Raw genomic sequence first — 17,483 nt, forward strand, 5'->3', positions numbered from 1 at the left:
GACACATGGAGCCCAGCAGAGCCATGGATCACTTCTACATAAACAGCAAGAACAATTCTTGATTTATATCTTCGTATTTTCTGCCTTGTTCTTGCAGAAAAGTTGGTAAAGGCTGATTAGACTGTTATACCTACTTTTTTTAGAAGATGGAAGATAGGAGAAAATATTACTGCCATGAAAGAAGGGGTAAACCCAGAGGAAAATCTGTTTTTTAAAAATCTGGGACTTGTCAGCATGATACACAGCTCTGAAGATTAGAGCAAAGCAAAACAAATGTGTGAGTTATTTCCTGGATCAAAAGTTTCCATCATCTTTTGGGCTCACTTCGTAGGCATTTGGCTATCTGTAAGTGATAAGCAAGATGGCCAACCCAGAGCATGATGCTTCCAGGCGCGATGGCCTTTGACCACGCCTCTGGCCACAGCCTTCATCACAAGAACGTCCACCAGCGGGAGAGCCGAGCTTAACGTTCCGATGAAGGTGTGTGCCTTTTTTATGATTATAATCCTGCTGAAGTGACGGGAAGCAGAAATGCGGGCAGAGACGTGTCACCAAATGAAGGGCCTCAGGGCCTCCATTTAAGGAGGGACTCATCTACAGGAAACAATTCTGCAGGATTTTTGACAACACATATTATTACTATGTGATTGCTTCTCGCAGAGTTTCTACACAAAAGGTGCTTGGCTAATTAAATTTTGTACACTGTAGGGTTGTAACAGTTTCGGCATCTGCTAGTTTTGAATTTTTTGACATTTTAAGCACAGCATACTCAAGTCTTATTTGCTTTTTAAAAGTACGACTGATCAACTCCCTCGTCTTTATTGAAACTTACTTGCCCAGGACTCAGCCACCCACTCTCTGAGAGAGAAAAGAAATTCCCTTCTTAAAGAGCCTTCATCTTTATTGAAGAGAAAAGTCTTATTTATATGAAAGCACAAGAAAAGACCAAGAGAGCTCAAGTTTCTGTTGAGAAAGTTTCAGAAAAAAAGTGTTGTAGGCTAGAAAGCTGAATCCCAACACTGATTCTTATATGCTAAAAGCATGAAGAGGAAGGAAAAGAAAACCTAAAAAAAAAGCAAAAATAAATGTTCTACTCCCTAATGCTATATTCCATGAAAACAGGAAATGGAAGAAAATCCAGGCAAAATGTGATGAAAGACGGAGGTGATAGAATTGGCAAAAGCAGGAAAGGATGCTGGCAATGGAAGAAACATCTATAATGCTCATTCTTTCATTTTCTTTCTTAAAACAAATATTTACTGGGCACTTGTTATGTGCCAGACACTGTGCTAGGTGTGGGGATGAAGGTAAGTTAGACATGGTCCTGGCCCTCACGGGGCTTAAGTGACGGGGCGGGGCAAGAAACAAGAAGCAGGTAAACAGAGCGAAATAGCCTTTATTCATTACAGTTAAAACAAGACAACAGGCCCAAATGGGTTTGCCTATGCTGAGCCCCACTTCACCAAACTGAGGCGCCATTACAGCCCCTTCCTCACTGGCGCCGATGTTCTGCGGGAGACCCCTTTCCGCCACCCGCTCACTCCTTCTTTCAACTTTGCTGGTGACTTACTGTCCATTAGGTCCTCTGCTAGGCCCTGGGAATACGGAAACGAAGGCAGAGTTCCTCCCCTCAAGAAACGCAGGGTCCACTGGGGAGAGGAGGCATTTGAAGGAACAACTTCAGCACGTCCTTGGTGGCAAGTGCTGTCACAGGGACATGGGAGGACAATGGAACCACTCAGCTGAACAACTGAATTTTCAACTGGATACTCTGGAGCCAGTCAGTTTGGCCGTGTTCGTGTTGCATAGTGACCACTAGCACACAAAGAGTAAAAGAATTCTAAAAAGAATACCTCCATCACCTGGTCTAAATGTTATAACTCTAAGAATGCAGCCCAGGACTGTAATTAATTTCTTCAGTAGATGGCTAACTTAAAAAAACCGAAAACCAAAGAAACCTCTGAAGTGCTATTAGGCCCATCCTGTGCAAATGAAATAAAAACAGACAGACAGGGAGCTGGATAAACATTTTGCATCTCTTCCCCCGTGGTAACTCTCTCCCATTTCAGTCCAGCAGAGCACTCAGAGACAGCCCCGGGCCAGGAGCAAGGCTCAGATTCCCAGTTCTGCTGCTTCCACAGGCAGGACCTACCTCACAGATCTGTTGGAGGGGGAGAGGGGCAAGAAAAAGAATAAGGAAGGATTGAGGGCCGGCCTGTGGCCAAGTGGTGAAGTTCGCAGGCTTTTCACCTGCAGTCCGCGGTTCAACAGTTTGGATCTTGGGCGCTGACCAATGAGCTACACGCTGCTCATCAAGCCATGCTGTGGCGGGTCCCACACAGAAGAACTGGAATGACGTACAACCAGAATATGCAACCACGCACTGGGGATTTGGGGAGCGAAAAAGAAAAAGAATAAGGAATGAAATTATCTGGCATTTTGCCTTCCCCATAGTTGGTGCTCAATAAATGCGAGTGATATTGATTCTCGGCTTATTGGTTCATCAAGATTTTTTAAGACCTTGTGTCCAGCATGCAGTGCGTGAGGCTGCCTCTCAGCTTCAAGCCAATGGCAAACCTGCCATTGTGACTTCCCGTCTTCAACCATCCATTCCCAACTCCGTTCCTCATCTGTGTCTGGCCCCCTCGAGCTCAAGCTTTGCTTGGCCCAAGCGTCAGCCTCTCGGAAGGCTGAGGAGCCCGGCATCACCACCTGGAGGACAGCATGAGAATCTGGGGGAGAAAACCATTTCGTGGCCCGGAGAAACTACCTCAGCTGTTTTGTGCTGGCGCTAATGAGGCCAAGTTCACAGGTTCATCCCCAAAGGGGCCAATTACCTTCAAGCCGAGACACTTTGGAGCTCAGCCCTTGCCTCTAACCTCGGCCCCCAGTTCACACGGGGCAGCTGTTGGTTAGAAAGTGGGTTCATCCATCCAATCCCATTTTTCATAAGCTCTTTAAAAACCCAACTGTAAGGCCGTGCGGAACCAGCGAAGGTGAGCGGACTGGCCCCTCCCTGCCTCCCCCAGGGCTCCTAAGCCGTCGCAGTTGCGAGACTGGGTGGCCCCACTGGGCCCCGCTGGGTTGGGAAACGCTGATCTAGTGGAGTCAGGCGGGCTGCGTATGGGGGTGGGGGGGGCGTCTCAGGGCTCCCCGCTGCCGACGTGGCTGTTCATTCCACAAGAAGGAAATGGACTGTGCAGTGTTCCCCAGATTTTCCAGGCCACAGGGGTCCCCCCCTTTTCAAAAGGCAGCAGCGTCGGGGACGTGCCGGCCCCGGGTATGGCTGCGGCCGCTGAACATCTGTTGTGAGAAGTGGCTCATCCATGGGAAGAAAGCCCCAGTCTACTGCTAGGTTCAAAAAAAGCAGGCTGTGGAACAGTCTCGCATTTTGAAAAGATAGAACACAGATGCACATACACTCGGGAGGAAAAAAACCGGGAAGACGGAAACCAAAATGTTAACACTAGTGATGTTTCAGTGGCATGTTTGGTGTTTTTCTGTGTTCTTTCCATGTTTTTTACATTGAATATACATGTGAATTTTAGAATAAACACCACCAAGCACATGTTCTAGGAGGGTATACCATCTCCACAAGACTATGACTACGCAAAACTAGCAGGAGCTAGCAGTTACTGGAGGCCAAGGGCTGGCGCAGGAATTAACTGGCAGGTCTCATTCAGAGTACGCAGAGACCACATGAGATGAGGTACCATTTTTCACCCCAATTTAAAGATGGAAAATTAAAGAAACAGGGAAATAAACCCAGTGGAACCGGAATTTGAACCCAGTTCATCTCTCTTCACTGTCTCCCCCACTGCCCCCAACACACACACACGCACGCACGAGAGATGACACTGTTCCTCTGAGAGAGGCCACTAGACACGGCAATGAGGCTGCTCTGCCACACGGCTAGTACCTGCCATTTATTAAATGTTCACTCGTGCCAAGAATTATTCTAAGTGCTTTGATATGTATAAACCCGTAAACTGAGTAACAGCTGGGCTCTCCTAGCCCGTCAAGTTCTGCCTTCTGCAGGATCGTTGGGCCATATTGCTCTCTTCTTCTCTCTCTCTCACTGGCCACTAGAAACCCCAAAACTATTTATTGAAGCACCTAAACTGTTCATTGAGCAGAGCAATTCGGCCCTCCCCAGCTTTTCTAGCCAGATTCAGCTCCAGTTCCACTGCGGTGTATCTGAAGGCCATTTATGTGCTCTGTTACACGGCAGACCTCCCACCCACCCACGTGCTGGTGCTCTCTTGCTCTCTCCTCCCTCTCTGGGGAAGGGCGCAGAGGAAAAATGTACTTCTTCACTGATAGGAAGCATGCCTCCCTCCCTGAAAAGGCAGAAATGTCTGTAGTCAGTTTGGGTTTACTTTTCATTACTTACGTATTATTGACGTAAGTTCTTTTATTAATTCCGTTTTATGGATGAGCAAATGGAGGTCAGGTAACTTGCCCGAGGCTGCAGTGCAGGTACGTGGCTGGACCTCTCTTTGAACCAGGCCTGTCCAACTCCACATGTCACCGAGGTTTAGAGGCGAACGGGGACGCTCAGAGCTGCAAGACACAGAAAGTCCCTTGAAGGCGCAGCGTTTACCCCACGCCAGGCTGACTCAGTTTCTTCAACGTGAGTGAGAACAAGCTGGTTAGAAGACATCTCGATCGAAGCAAGCACGCACTTCTTCACCCTCAGATCAAGAAAGCTGGTCCCGCAAACCAGCTAGGAAGGATTTCTTGAACAGCCTGCCTCACTGACAGCACTCTGAGAGAAAATCTCTCCTTGTGCTCTGCCCCACCCCCACTCCTGTTTCCTCCTTAGGGGCCAGGCGATCACCCACATTCAAAAATTACTCCATGATGTTTAAAATTTTTTAATTATGGGAGATCTTTTCCTTTGCCCTTCTTGGATGTCGGGGGAGATGGTTCCTAGACGTTTCCCTCAGCAGGTGGCACCTTTACCCCAGCCGGAGATCCCAGGCTCCTGCAAAGTTGGACAAACCAGTTTTGTGTCCTTCCTCTGCCTTCTAGGTGAGCTTACAGCTGAATTTCCCCACCAGCTGGGCCTTAAAGGGCAAGCGGGGCTCAGGGCAGAAGGCATCACAAAGCAATCTTGGGCAGTATGCGTTCTTCGTTACATCTGAAAAATGCCACCAGCATCTTTGACCAAAGGCTTCTGCCGCTTGACTTCAACATCTTGTGATGTAGCTGGAATGTGAGAAATGGGGCTGAGGGTTGACTGGGGTCCAAAAATAAATATTTTCTATTGCCATGAAGCAGTTATAGTCACAAGTGAAATGCCAGCCACTTGGAAAAGCTATCAAACCCACCCATGCAGTCGGGTACGATCGTCATCCAGAGCACTTCTTAGATGCCTGGTGTTTGAAGCACAGTGCAGAGCGACTTAAGCAGACACAACCTATTTCATGAGACATTTCCAAGGCAGGTCACATGTCTCTGATGCTGGCAGTGAAACTGGCTCAGACAGATGCCAAAGAGCCCCTCTCAGAGGCAGCCTGATGTATTATAATAAGAACTAACGTTTATTGGGCCCCTTCCATTTTCCAGGTCCATGCTACATGTCTCACATAATCTTCAGAGCAACCTTTGAAGGCGGGGTTGTTACCCCCATTTTACAGATGAAGAAACACAGGCTCCTAGGTGCTAAGTAACCACCCCAAGATGATACGGCTAGTAAATGATGAGGTGGAATTCCACCCAAGCCCCCTGACCCCATAGTTCATACCTAGATGATGCGTGTGGAGTGGCTCCAGAGTAAGTTCTGGAGTTGGGGAGCCCTGGATTCAAATTTCTGGCTTTATTACTCAATTGGACCAGGTATATAACCTCTCTAAACTTTAGTCACCTCATTTGCAAAACGTGGGGATGCTAATGCCGAGCTTGCAGGGAAGTAAATAAAGAAATGCTCTTGTAACCAGATTGCATCCAAAGACTCACATGGATCAGCCCCAGAAGCAGATCCTTTTTAAATGCATAGCAGGAGGGAAAAGACTCCTATGTCAATAATTCTTGTTTCGTTTCATTTATAAAACCTCTAGCCCATGGTAGGCAGTCAATAAGTTGTAGCTACTATAATTCTTTTTTATATACTTTAAGTTATATCTTTAAATAACTAACCCCATTAATCTACAGTCATGTGCTGCATAACAACGTTTTGGTCAACAACAGACCACGCAACCACGGTGGTCCCATAAGTTTAGCACCACGTAGCCTAGGTGTGTAGTAGGCTGTACCATCTGGGTTTGTGTAAGTGCACTCTGTGACGTTTGCGCAATGATGAAATCACCTAACGCATTTCTCAGAACGTGTCCCCTTACCCTATTGTTAACTGACACATAACCATAACTGAAATGCTGCTTAAATCAACCTACTTCTCTACCCCCTCCTCACTTTTTAAAAAACTCTAACCTTTTCTGTTCATTTGTACTAAAACAGAATGAGATATGTGGCAGAAGCCCCCAACTTAGCAATGCCAAGCTGTCTTCCCTCAAAATTTTAGATTGATCTGTATGCATTTAGAAATCTGAATAAAGAAATGCCCAGCACCCAGGGTCTCCTGGCCCAGAAGTCATGAGGGGAGGCCCACCCACCAGCCTGGGTTGAGTACCAGCACAACCTCAGAGCTGGGGAGGACGGAGAGATATGGGACACAGATCGTCCACGGGCCCAGCTCATGGGAATCGTGTCTGATTGGACCCAGTGGTCCTGCTTCTTCCTTGATCCAAGACTTTTCCTGTGTTAAGATTCTTGTCTTACTCTAATTTATCATCCACACAGCAGCCAGAGTGGTCATCAGAGTATGCCAAATTCCCTTCCCTGTCCAAAAACTTCTAATAGTTTCCCATTGTGTTGATAAAAATCCAAACTCTTTACTATAGCTTACAATCCTACATGACATTGCCCCTGCCTACCTCTCTCAGCTCATTTCCTTCCACCTCTGACTTCTTCACTACACTCTACCTACAGTGACCTTCAAACGTCATTTCTGCCTCAGGGCCTTTGCCCTTGCTATTCCTCCTGCCTAGAATACGACCTTAGCTAAAATAGCCTCCCTAGGAACTCTATCACGCTATCCTATGCTATCTTTCTGCATAGCTCTTACCAGCATGGAAAATTAGCTTACCGGAATTTAAGCTCCTAGGATCAGGAATAGTAGCTGGTGAATAATAGGTACCACTGGTCTCCGCCCTCATCCTCCTGGCTTCCAGTCCCTGCTCCACGCCTTGGATTCAGCACAGCTTCTGCCTGCCTTGGCTTGGCAACCCATCTGGCTTGCACTGTCTGGCTTTCTGCTCTCAGCTCTCCATTTGATCTTGGTTCAGCAGTGTCCTTGGATTTCAGCATCACTCAAAGCTTTGCTTGATAAACGTTTCCTCTGCCACCCTGAGCCCCAGGCCCATTTCTCCGTGAAGAGGGTTCTGCCCTTGTCCGCTAGCCCTTGTGGGAGCAGCAGTCTACGCTGGCTCTCATGTCTATAGAAAGCCTTCGAAGCATCTAAAGCAGAAACTGAAACTCAGAGCACTCCAAGGGAGGCCAGATTCCTTCTTGGTGAGTTTCTACACGCCAGGCAGCCCAAACCAGTGGGCTATCTAGAAGACTGGACAGTCGGGCTGTGGCTGTAGTTTGCGTGACCCGAGAAATTGTCTGGCCCTGGAACAGTGCTTCCATCTCATCCTGGTGCTGGCAGGAGAAAACCTGCCACACCTGGTGCCACACAGTGATTCCCTGCGACACACAGAGAGCAACAGTAACAAGCCACCACCACTACCATCATGTACTGCGCTCCATGTTCATGTAGGTGTCAGGTACTTTGTGTTCATGATCCCACTTAATTTTCACAACAAAATCAAGACAGATGATGACCCCCATTTAACAGATGATAAAATGAAGCCTCAGAGACAGGCAATATAATGTTCTCAAGCTCATATAACAAATGAGTAGGAGTGCCTGAATTTCTGACTCCAGAGCCCATGCTTACAATCCATACCCTCTAAGCATGGGTCTCTTCGTGCACACACACACAGACACATGCACTCCACCGCAAATTACAAACTCAAGACCTAGGGGTCATCTCTTGTTCATCAGCCACCTAGCACAGGGTGATCCTTAGTGGATGGTCAGCACATTTTTGTAAATGTATTCCTAACACTATTGCATTCGCATTATAATTTATGTAGCCTAGAATTAATCGATCAATATAATATACATTGCCATAAGACACCACTGCTGGCTTTCCTATTACCTGCTATTGGCCATTTGGACTATTTCCAATTTTTAATTTTAATGGGCAGTACAGTTATTTGCTCTTACTGGAACATGGAAGGGGAATGAGAAATAGAAAGTGAACCTAATGAAAGAAAAATAACATTCTGCATCTTTCATGAGACTATTCAGGGTGAATCCAATTAAGTAATATACTAATTACACAAAGCAGAGAAACAATTCTGGTATCATGATGATAAACTTACCAGCCTTTTCTAGTAAACCTAAATACCACAACTTTCACGAGAAAAGCACTCATGTTTACTATATTGTACCCTCCTATCTAAGCAGATCCACCATTTTTTTCAAGAGTGAGTATCAGTCTGCAAACAGAAACACCAAAATTCTATAATTCAGAGGAAAAAAATGTGGCTATCTTTTAGCAGACTGAATTTGGTTAATAATGTACCAGAAGTGTTAAAATATCTGTATATAGCCCTTTAGGTCTGTGGTTTCTGGTTCAGATCTTTCAGCTCCGTTCCAGAGTGCCCTGCTGGACGGCTCTCAGGTGCTCTCTAGCGACGAGAGGAAGAGTCGTTTGGTGCCCGAGGCGCATTGTCACCTGTCCCTGTCGGGCACGCCTGAAAGTAATCACAACTCACACTTCTAGGTTTACATGAGGGATATAGGCATCATGGTGATTCTTTAAAGAAACACTTTATGTATTTACAGTCACTCCTAATGGCCGAGTTTACTTTTAGATTTATTAATATTAATAGGTTTTTGGCCTGTCAGTTTATTTGGTATAACTGCTACTGGAAATTTCCCTTTTCCTGCTCTCTTTTAAAACATGAGTAAAAAATTAATATGATAGTTTTAATCATCTTAAATAGGTCATTAAATATCTTTTCAAAGAATCGATAGGTATATTAAAAAATATATTCATTTTCGCACAAATGCAAATTTAAAAAGGAACAATACAACCCAGTAGTAATTTCTGCTTTAAGGAGACCTCAAACTGACACAGGCAGAGAAGGTCAGCATTTTCCAAAACGTGCTCTGAGAGATACTAGTTCCCTGACGTGACAATGGGGGGAGAGGGGGCACGCTCAGCTGAGAGACCTTTCAGAAGATTAACTCACTCCCCTGGTTCTGTTTCCACGCTCAGCTCACAAATTGCTGCTCATTTGCCTTTCTGTGCTGCTTGCTCCCGGGAAGAGAACGCAGCAGGCACGTGACACAGCTTTCAGTCAGCTTTACAGCTCAGGTTCTCACCATGAATTTAAATGTCGGCATTCATATTTACGTGGACATACGTTTGTGTGTGCTCCTGTATGCATATAGTTGTTTATTTTGCTAGCTAGTTAGTGAATATGATCACAGAAAACATACCAAACTCTTTTTTTTCTGCTTTTTCTCCCCAAATCCCCCCAGTACATAGTCGTATATTACTGGTTGTGAGTCCTTCCAGTTGTGGCATGTGGGACGCCGCCTCAGGCCTCAACGTGGCCTGATGAGGGTGCCATGTCCGCGCCCAGGATCCGAACCAGTGAAACCCTGGGCCCCCGAAGCGGAGCACGTGAACTTAACCACTCGGCCACGGCCACGGGGCCGACTCCCAAACTCTTAACAGTGCTTTTTTTTGGTGGAGCGGAAGCGGGTGTGCCAAGAGATTTCACTTTCAAAGCTATACTTTCTCGAATGTTTGAAATCTTTACAATGGGTATGTTTAACTTTTTAAATCAGAAATATACTATGTATGTGTATAAATATATATACGTATGTGTGCACACACATTAATTGTCATATTCAGTTGTAGAATTTGAGCGGTAAAACCCATCTCCCCAAATGTGTTTCTCCAGCCCCCACTTGTCCAGACTAATCCAGTCTCTCCAAGCACAGCCCACCCACCCACCTTAGTGTCTTCAAAACGGCGCGCGTTTGCTTGTAGCCAAAAGACAAGACCTGGATGGATGCTCTTGCCCGGCTCCTGGAGCTGAGGCTTAGAGCGCCCCCTTGAGGCTTAAGGACTCCGCTGTGCTTCCCAGCCCTGGTGGTTTCACGTGTAACCTGCAAGGTGACTGGTGCCAGAGCTGAAACCTGGACAGCCCCTTGAGACCGTCTTGTCACTGCTGGTGGGGTTGTTCCGCCTGGCAACCTTCAGTGTAAAAATAGTTCCTCTCACTGAAAAATATCAAGGTCATCCTTACTAGACTCTGGACTTCTGCTTGCTCTCAATTCCTCTCCTTCTCTTCCTCCCTCTCTCTCTCTTTCTCTACACACACACCCAACCAGTGCCCAATACTGCAAGTACACCCTCAAATATAGCCACACACTCAGGGGGCTGGCAGAATCAAGTTTCTGCATGAGTAGAATGAAGACCAGACCCCAAGTCAAGATGAACTCACCAGAATAAACACCATCCCATGGGGCTCCGTCTGGGAGCCGGGCGAATTCCCCTACGACACCCTCTCTGTCTCGTTGTGCGTCTTCTTCAAAGTGAAACAAGAACCTGGTCTCCCGGGTGTGATAATGAGCTAACATTTATTGAACACCTAATATATGCCAGGAACTGGTCTCTGCGTTTTATTTTTATGTATTATCTCATCTAAGCCTCACAGCAACCCTCCGAAATACTGTCAGTGCAAATAATCAATAACCAGTCTATAGAAAAGAAAGATGGAATGACATTTATTGATATTTATTGAGCCAATGCTGAGGACTATCCCAGAAGTGTTCTCTTCCCCAGGGAAGAACGCTCTCTGGGGAACCGTGGTTCACAGCACGGTTATATATTGTTTCAGAACAAAGAATGTACAGCAAGCCTGACAGGAATACAATTTTTTTCCCCCAAAGTCTCAAGGAAATTTTTTGCTGCAGTTTAGTACATACATAGCCAGTCAACTTGACCTTGTTTCTCCGAGAAGAAAAACTTATCTTCAAAGAAATACTGCTATTGGTGTCAGAGAAAGGGAGACAGTCTTTAGTCTATTTATCTATCTTTAAAGAGGGCATTCTTTGCTCTGCCAAAATGTTTGAAGCAGAGGGGCGGTGCATGTTTGGTGGGTCATAAGTCAGGTTGCTCTGGGAAAAACAAGTTTCAGGCTGAATCAGATTAAAACCAGAACGGCTTCCCCAGATACTGCAATATATGAAAACTTATTATTATTTTTATCTGTATGTACTATTCTTCTCCCCATTTTATAGACAAGAAGACTGGAGTTCAGAGAGCTTAAATAACTGGTCCAGGTGACACTACATGAATGCTTAGCTTCTGGCAAGAAAGGGGCATGAAACTCGGACGAGGTAATTCTGTTGTAAGCGTTTAACAAGGGCTCTGCGGTCAGCCCCAAGATGGGCTGCCCCCCGCCTTTTGCACTAAGATGAGGGTACTGGAATGGGGAGAGGGCCACGGGCTGTCGCTGCTAGAGGGAAATGTGGTGCATCATCCAAGAGCATCAATTTTCCTTCCAGGTTTTTTTGGGGAAGTGTTATTTTATGGTAAGTTCAATGCATGTATTAAGAAGTGTAATGCAAACTTGTTGTATTTTTAAAATACAAAAAGATAAAATAAAACTAAAACCCACCCTGTGGTAAAGGGCCACTCACTGAATCCTCCAGGGAGAGGCTTCCACGCTTTAGAGCACATGCTTGTCACCCACGGGCGGGGCCGGCCCCCTGGGACTGAGGCCTGTGTGGTCCCACCCATCCTTGGTTTAACGCTCTGCTGCTGCCATCTTGAAATTCTTACTAATTTTTAAACGAGGGGCTTTGGTTTCATTTTGCACTGGACACTGCAAATTCTCTGACTGGTCCTGCCTGGGGATCTTGTTAAAATGCAGCTTCTGGTTTGGCACATCTCGGGCAAGGCTAGGCTCCTGCAGTTCTGACAAAGTCCCAGGTAACGCCTGCTGTTGGTCCAAGTACCACACTCTGGGTAGCGAGACCCAGCCTTTTACTCTAGTCCGCAGGTTGTAGCGCTCTACTGGGGAAGTCTGAGAAGGGGTGGGGAAGGAAGGCAGTGAGTCATAGCAGTCGAAATCTTAGTCGTGAAAAGCATAGAGGCCGGCCCCATGGCCGAGTGGTTAAGTTCGCCCCACCGCTGCAGTGGCCCAGGGTTTTGCCGGTTTGGATCCTGGACGCCGACATGGCGCCGCTCATCAGGCCACGTTGAGGTGGCATCCCACGTACTACAACTAGAAGGGCCCACAACTAAAATATATACAACTATACACTGGAGGATTTGGGGAGAAAAAGCAGAAAGAAAAAAAAAAGATTTGCAACAGTTCTTAGTTCAGGTGCCAATCTTTAAAAAAAAAAACAGAAAAAAAAGAAAAGCATTGGTCTTTACTGCCACTTACTCCATAAAATTCCACAAATTACACATCCTTATGCTCAGTTTTCCCATCTGCAGGTGGGAATGCCAACAATCACCTCAGAGGACAGTTGTGAGGATTAAATGTTTGCAAAGCATATCACAGTCCAAGTGTTCGACAAATGCTATTTTAAGGCTCTAAATGGCAACTTAGCATAAAACCACGATGGAAAAGAAAACATGCAAGAAGTCTCTTTCTTCATGCTACCAACCACCCCCACTTTCCCTTGAACCCAGGACAGTGCTCCTGGAGGAAACAACTGTGTTAAGGAAACATCCTAGGACCTGCTCATTATGCACGGGAACCTGCTTTGCTCACACCATGAGAAGCACGATCAGTAACGAGAGCTGTAAATGCTGTGTGAGCCTGCTAGGGCTGTGTAACAAAGTACCACTAACCAGGGGGCTTGAACAACAGAAATTTATTTCCTTGGTTCTGGAGGCCAGAAGTCCAAGACGGCAGGGTCGGTGTCTCCCAAGGCCCCCCTCCTTGGCTGTAAAGGGCCATCACCTCCCTTTCGTCTTCCCAGGGTCTTCCCTCTGTGAGTGTCTGTGTCCAACGTCCTCTTCTGATAAGGACCCCGGTCAGATTTGATTGGGACCCACTCATATGACCTCATTTTACCTTAATTACATCTTTAAGGCCTCTAACTCCAAATACAGTCACATTCTGAGGTAGTGCGGGCTGGACTTTAACACTCTGATTTGGGGGGACATAATTCAGAACCTTAGCAGATATGGAGAACAAAACCAAACAGAAATAACATGTCAGTGGGTCCATATGCAACTCATTCCCAATTTCAGCATTCACTGCACTGTATCTGTTTCTGAGCCCCAAGGAACCCGTGACCCGCAAGGGGGTCCTGTCACCCTGAGCCGCCCGCGCCAATAGAAGGAGACTGGGTTTGGACTAGCAGAGCAGAAATTTATTCACTGACCGATGAACGGAGGAGGCAGAGCTCGAGCTCTCAACGCCTTCTCCCCAAGGGCAGGTGAGCAGGGTTCTTACGGGATGGGGGATCGGGGAGGGGTCACCGGGTCGTGGCTCCGGGCTGGGGCACGTGGGGCATGCGTGGAGCTTCCCTTCTGGCACAGGGCGCCCCATCGCCGTCTTGGACCTTCTGGTTTGGACGGGTTCTGTGGTTTGGCCTTCGGGCAACATACTGCCTCAGTTCCTGTAAGCAAGCACAACTTAAAACCAAGCGTTAGACATGGAAAGCATTGTAGGGACTTCCCTGGGTGACGTATCCTTTATTCTCAGGTGAATATTATCCACGGAGGATGAGAAGCTCTTCCATGGCAGGAAGGCAGCACGCGTGAGGGGCCTTCAGTCCAACAGAGCTGGCTTTGAATCTCAGCACTGACCACGAAAAACCTGAGCCTTAGCATTCTTTCCTCTAAAATGAGGGTCACAGTGATGCTACCTCATAGGATTATCGTGAAGGTTAAATGAGGCAGCAAATATGTAGCAGGTCTTTTCTTCCGTATTCAGCAAAAGGAACCACCGGCAGCTTGGTCTTCAGCGTCTTCCCCACCGCAGCACACTTGTAGTGGGCCTGACATTGAACGGAGCAAAGGCCTCTCCTCGGATGCAGGGCCCTGAGGATTGGAGTCAGGGAGATACACGGAGGTGAATGTGGGCAACCCAGGAAAGGATCCAGCGTAGGAGAAGGCGATGCATCGGCCCGAATCAAACGATGTGGGACTTAGGGTCAGCCTGGGCCATGAAGCCAGAAAGGAGAGTAAGAGGGGGACTGGGTCCTTGAGGTGCTTGATGCTGTAATTGCTTCTGCCTGTCGTCCAAGGCCGGTATAGTTTAAGAACAATCACCCTGGAGGCTCAGCTCGATTAGGGGTGACAAGGGGCCTCTGAACTGAGCACACCCCGGAGGCAGCCCTTCCCTTGAGAACCTGCGGGGGAGGAGCTGGGCCGGTGAACCGAGGCCGGGCCGCTGCAGCGCCCCAAGCAAGGGCCGGGCGGCAGGTCAGCGCGGCGGCCAAGGCCTTGCGAAGCTCGGGAGGAGCTGGGTCCCCTCCGCACGGCCCGAGCAGCCTGGCTGCTGCGGACGCGCTCCGCGGGGGAATAAAGAGAGAGGCGGGGCTCGGGCTGTGCGCCCCTCAGGGAGGGTAGCCCCGGGGCACAGGCTGTCCTGAGAACCGCCCCTCCCCTGCAGGAAGTTCTCCTCCGGCAGCTGCGGCTCCCAGAGGAGCAGAGACCCGGCCCAACTCCTGTGTCTCGGCCACTGGCCGCCCTGGGCAGCCGCCGCCGCACCCGGGGCCCTCACCGCGCGCGTCCGCTGAGATGGGACCAAACCCGTCTGCACTTCTGGCCGCAGGACGCACGCCGGGGCTCCCGGCTCCAGGACGCCCGGGGACAGGGGGACGGCAGGTGGGGCACCCCGGCAGGTGGGGCCTCCCGCGGTTGCCAGGTGCGTGTAGCGACGGACAACGTTGTGCCCAGAAAGAGGGCACTCTCTAGCACTTAGGAGCGTCTCTAAGGCACAGTCAGTGCCTTTTAAAAAATGGCAGTTGCAGGGCTGGCCCCCGCCGGCCCCGCGGACAGAGGGGGCGGCACGGACGGGAGCTCGGGGCTCATCTTCCTGAAAAAAAAAAAAAAAAGTAGTTATTATCGTGGGAAAGGTAATTACTAACATAATCTGCCCCCCTCCCCCGCTGTTTTCTTCGCACAAAGTGGAACGAAGAGGAATTTCTCCCCACCAGCAGAGGAATGAAACTCTACCCTCAACCTTAAAGGATCGAGGACGGGATGGAGAGGACGGGATGGAAAGCCCCGGAGGACCCCTTTCTCCTTCCTCCCCGCTCCTTCTGCCCCTGCCGCCTCCGTGGCAGTCGCCTTCTAGAGCGATAACCGCAGCACCCCAGCTGTGGGAAAGCATGGAAACGCTGCTCGTGCTTCGAGACTCAGGCGAGCCCCCTCCTGGGCGGGGAAGCCTCCTCCCGGGCCGCGAGGCCTCCTCCAGCCCCCTCCGCCTCGGAGGAGGGACCTCGCCGTTGCCGGGACGCGGCGGCCCGGGCCCCTGCGCCGTCTCCTGGGTCTCTCGGCCCCCAGCGCCTGCATTAGCGCCTGGCACACGGCGCGGCGCTGCGCGTGTCCACTCCCGAACGTCCACCCTGAAGGAGGAGGGTCCCAGCCTAGGCTGAACTGGGGGGCAAAGGGTGGGGGCAGCTCGTCCCAGGAACGGAGTTGAGCCAGAGCGGCCTAAGGGGCACCGGCAACGCAGCCCAGGAGGAGATGGGCGTCCTGTGCTCAGCCAGGAAAGTGTCCCTGGCATGCAGGCTGCCAGCGGGACCAACGGGAGGTAGAAACGCCCTGAGGATGGAAGCGCCGAGGAGACGTGGAGGGCTGGGAGAGGGCGGAGAAGGCGAAATTCCGATCAGTGTGCCGCCCTTGAAATAGGTCAGGACAAGAGATTCCGCGCCGAGACTGGGCGAGGGGAGGCGCAAGTCCTGTTTTTAAGGTCACGGCTGAAGAATGGGGCGAGGGGGCTTGAGGGACTGCACAGCGAAGACGGACACGTCCGCGCACAGCTCCTCTCCACCGACTCAGGGAGGCAGCAAAGGAACGCGTCCAGAATGGATGCCTTGTAATCACACTTTTGACCTTTTAAACTGCTAAATTGCAGACATCATCCCGTTTAAAAGCAATATGGAGTGATAGCCAAGCAGACCTGGGTTCAGATCCCAGCTCTTCCACTTATTAGCTGAGTGAATTTAGATGACTCACTTCAGGTCTCTGAGCTTCAAAATGTCTTGCAAATGAAGGGTATTAAAGCCTTCCTCAAAGGACTAATGAGGCAAATCTAAGACAATGTATGTAAAGTGCTGAACACAGTGTCTGACACAGGGAGACACACTGCCAGTTCCATCCTTGGGCTGATTCTCTCTTTCCAGGGCCAGACAGAGATGTGTTTCTCAGATGTTTCTTTCTGATCCATCTACACTGCACCAAATCTTAACGTGACTTATTTTTTACATGGGGGGGGGGGGGGTTGAGTGCTCAATACGATTGCACAACCCAAAATTAGTACAGACATCCTCTTTCAGGGACTGCAGGAGGTCATGTGGGTCTCGCCAGCCTTTGAACTATATTCTTCCCCTTTCTCTCATCTGTCACCTGGTGGATGCAATCTGTGCCATTTTATTTTCCTGTTCCTTCACCACTGAGTGATCAGGCAGTAATCATTGCTGCAGGAGCATTTACTCAGCCAAGCTATTTCACCAGCCTTACACCCTCAAATATACTCTTTGTTCTCCAACTGGAAATTGGGCTGTCTTTCATGAACAGAGATGACTCTTCACCTTCAATGGGCAAGTTTTCTTGCAATAACAATGGCTTGTGAGCTGTCCACAAACTGTTTCACTTAGGATCTCAGTCTTACTGGTAAGAAACATGATGGGAGGACTGACCAGTAGGCTGGAAATGTGTGCAATTACAATCCAACCTTAGCTGTAAAACTGTCCTGTATCAAAGGATGGAGAGGTGGACATATAGACTGAAATGTCAAGTAAGAAATCTCAAGGATGGCTCTTTTTATATGATAACCATCTTATACAGGGAAGGACAGAGTGGCCTCTATGTCATATCATTAATCTACTCTCATATGTCACCTATCATTTGTCACTCCTCTACAGTAATAACAAGATTCTGTAAACACACTGGAGATAAAAATAAAGCACATAAGGAGTCAATTTTCAATTTAGGTCCAAAACTAAGGGCAAAACACCCATTTTATCCATTTTACTATTGAGAGATACCCAATAACACTCTTTGTGTCTTAAAGCTGGTCATAAAAAAGTTACCCATACAGTGAAGTAGGCAGCATTTCCCAGTGAATTCATGTCTACACATGCTTCGTTTCCCA

The 17,483-nt window shown here is 48.4% G+C and overlaps 2 long non-coding RNA genes across 6 annotated transcripts; both read right to left on the reverse strand.

The window, feature by feature from the left end:
- Positions 1-1,378: 1,378 nt before the first annotated feature.
- On the reverse strand, positions 1,379-10,743 carry LOC139074434 (uncharacterized). Of its 4 annotated transcripts, none has more exons than XR_011524044.1 (3): positions 10,635-10,743; positions 4,394-4,563; positions 1,379-1,815 (listed from the first exon to the last, which is right to left on the reverse strand). It is a non-coding gene; the product is annotated as an uncharacterized lncRNA (long non-coding RNA). The 4 variants fall into 4 exon arrangements; XR_011524045.1 differs by lacking the exon at positions 10,635-10,743 and adding an exon at positions 7,148-7,525; XR_011524043.1 differs by lacking the exon at positions 10,635-10,743 and adding an exon at positions 7,148-7,525 and having other exon boundaries at positions 1,379-2,383.
- Positions 10,744-13,505: 2,762 nt separating this feature from the next.
- LOC103553914 (uncharacterized) lies at positions 13,506-15,608 on the reverse strand. 2 transcript variants are annotated; one of them, XR_011524047.1, is made up of 4 exons: positions 15,348-15,608; positions 14,886-15,200; positions 14,026-14,200; positions 13,506-13,776 (listed from the first exon to the last, which is right to left on the reverse strand). It is a non-coding gene; the product is annotated as an uncharacterized lncRNA (long non-coding RNA). The 2 variants fall into 2 exon arrangements; XR_011524048.1 differs by having other exon boundaries at positions 15,341-15,594.
- Positions 15,609-17,483: the final 1,875 nt, after the last annotated feature.

Source organism: Equus przewalskii, chromosome 11, assembly GCF_037783145.1.
Source record: "Equus przewalskii isolate Varuska chromosome 11, EquPr2, whole genome shotgun sequence".
Taxonomy (NCBI): Eukaryota; Metazoa; Chordata; class Mammalia; order Perissodactyla; family Equidae; genus Equus; species Equus przewalskii.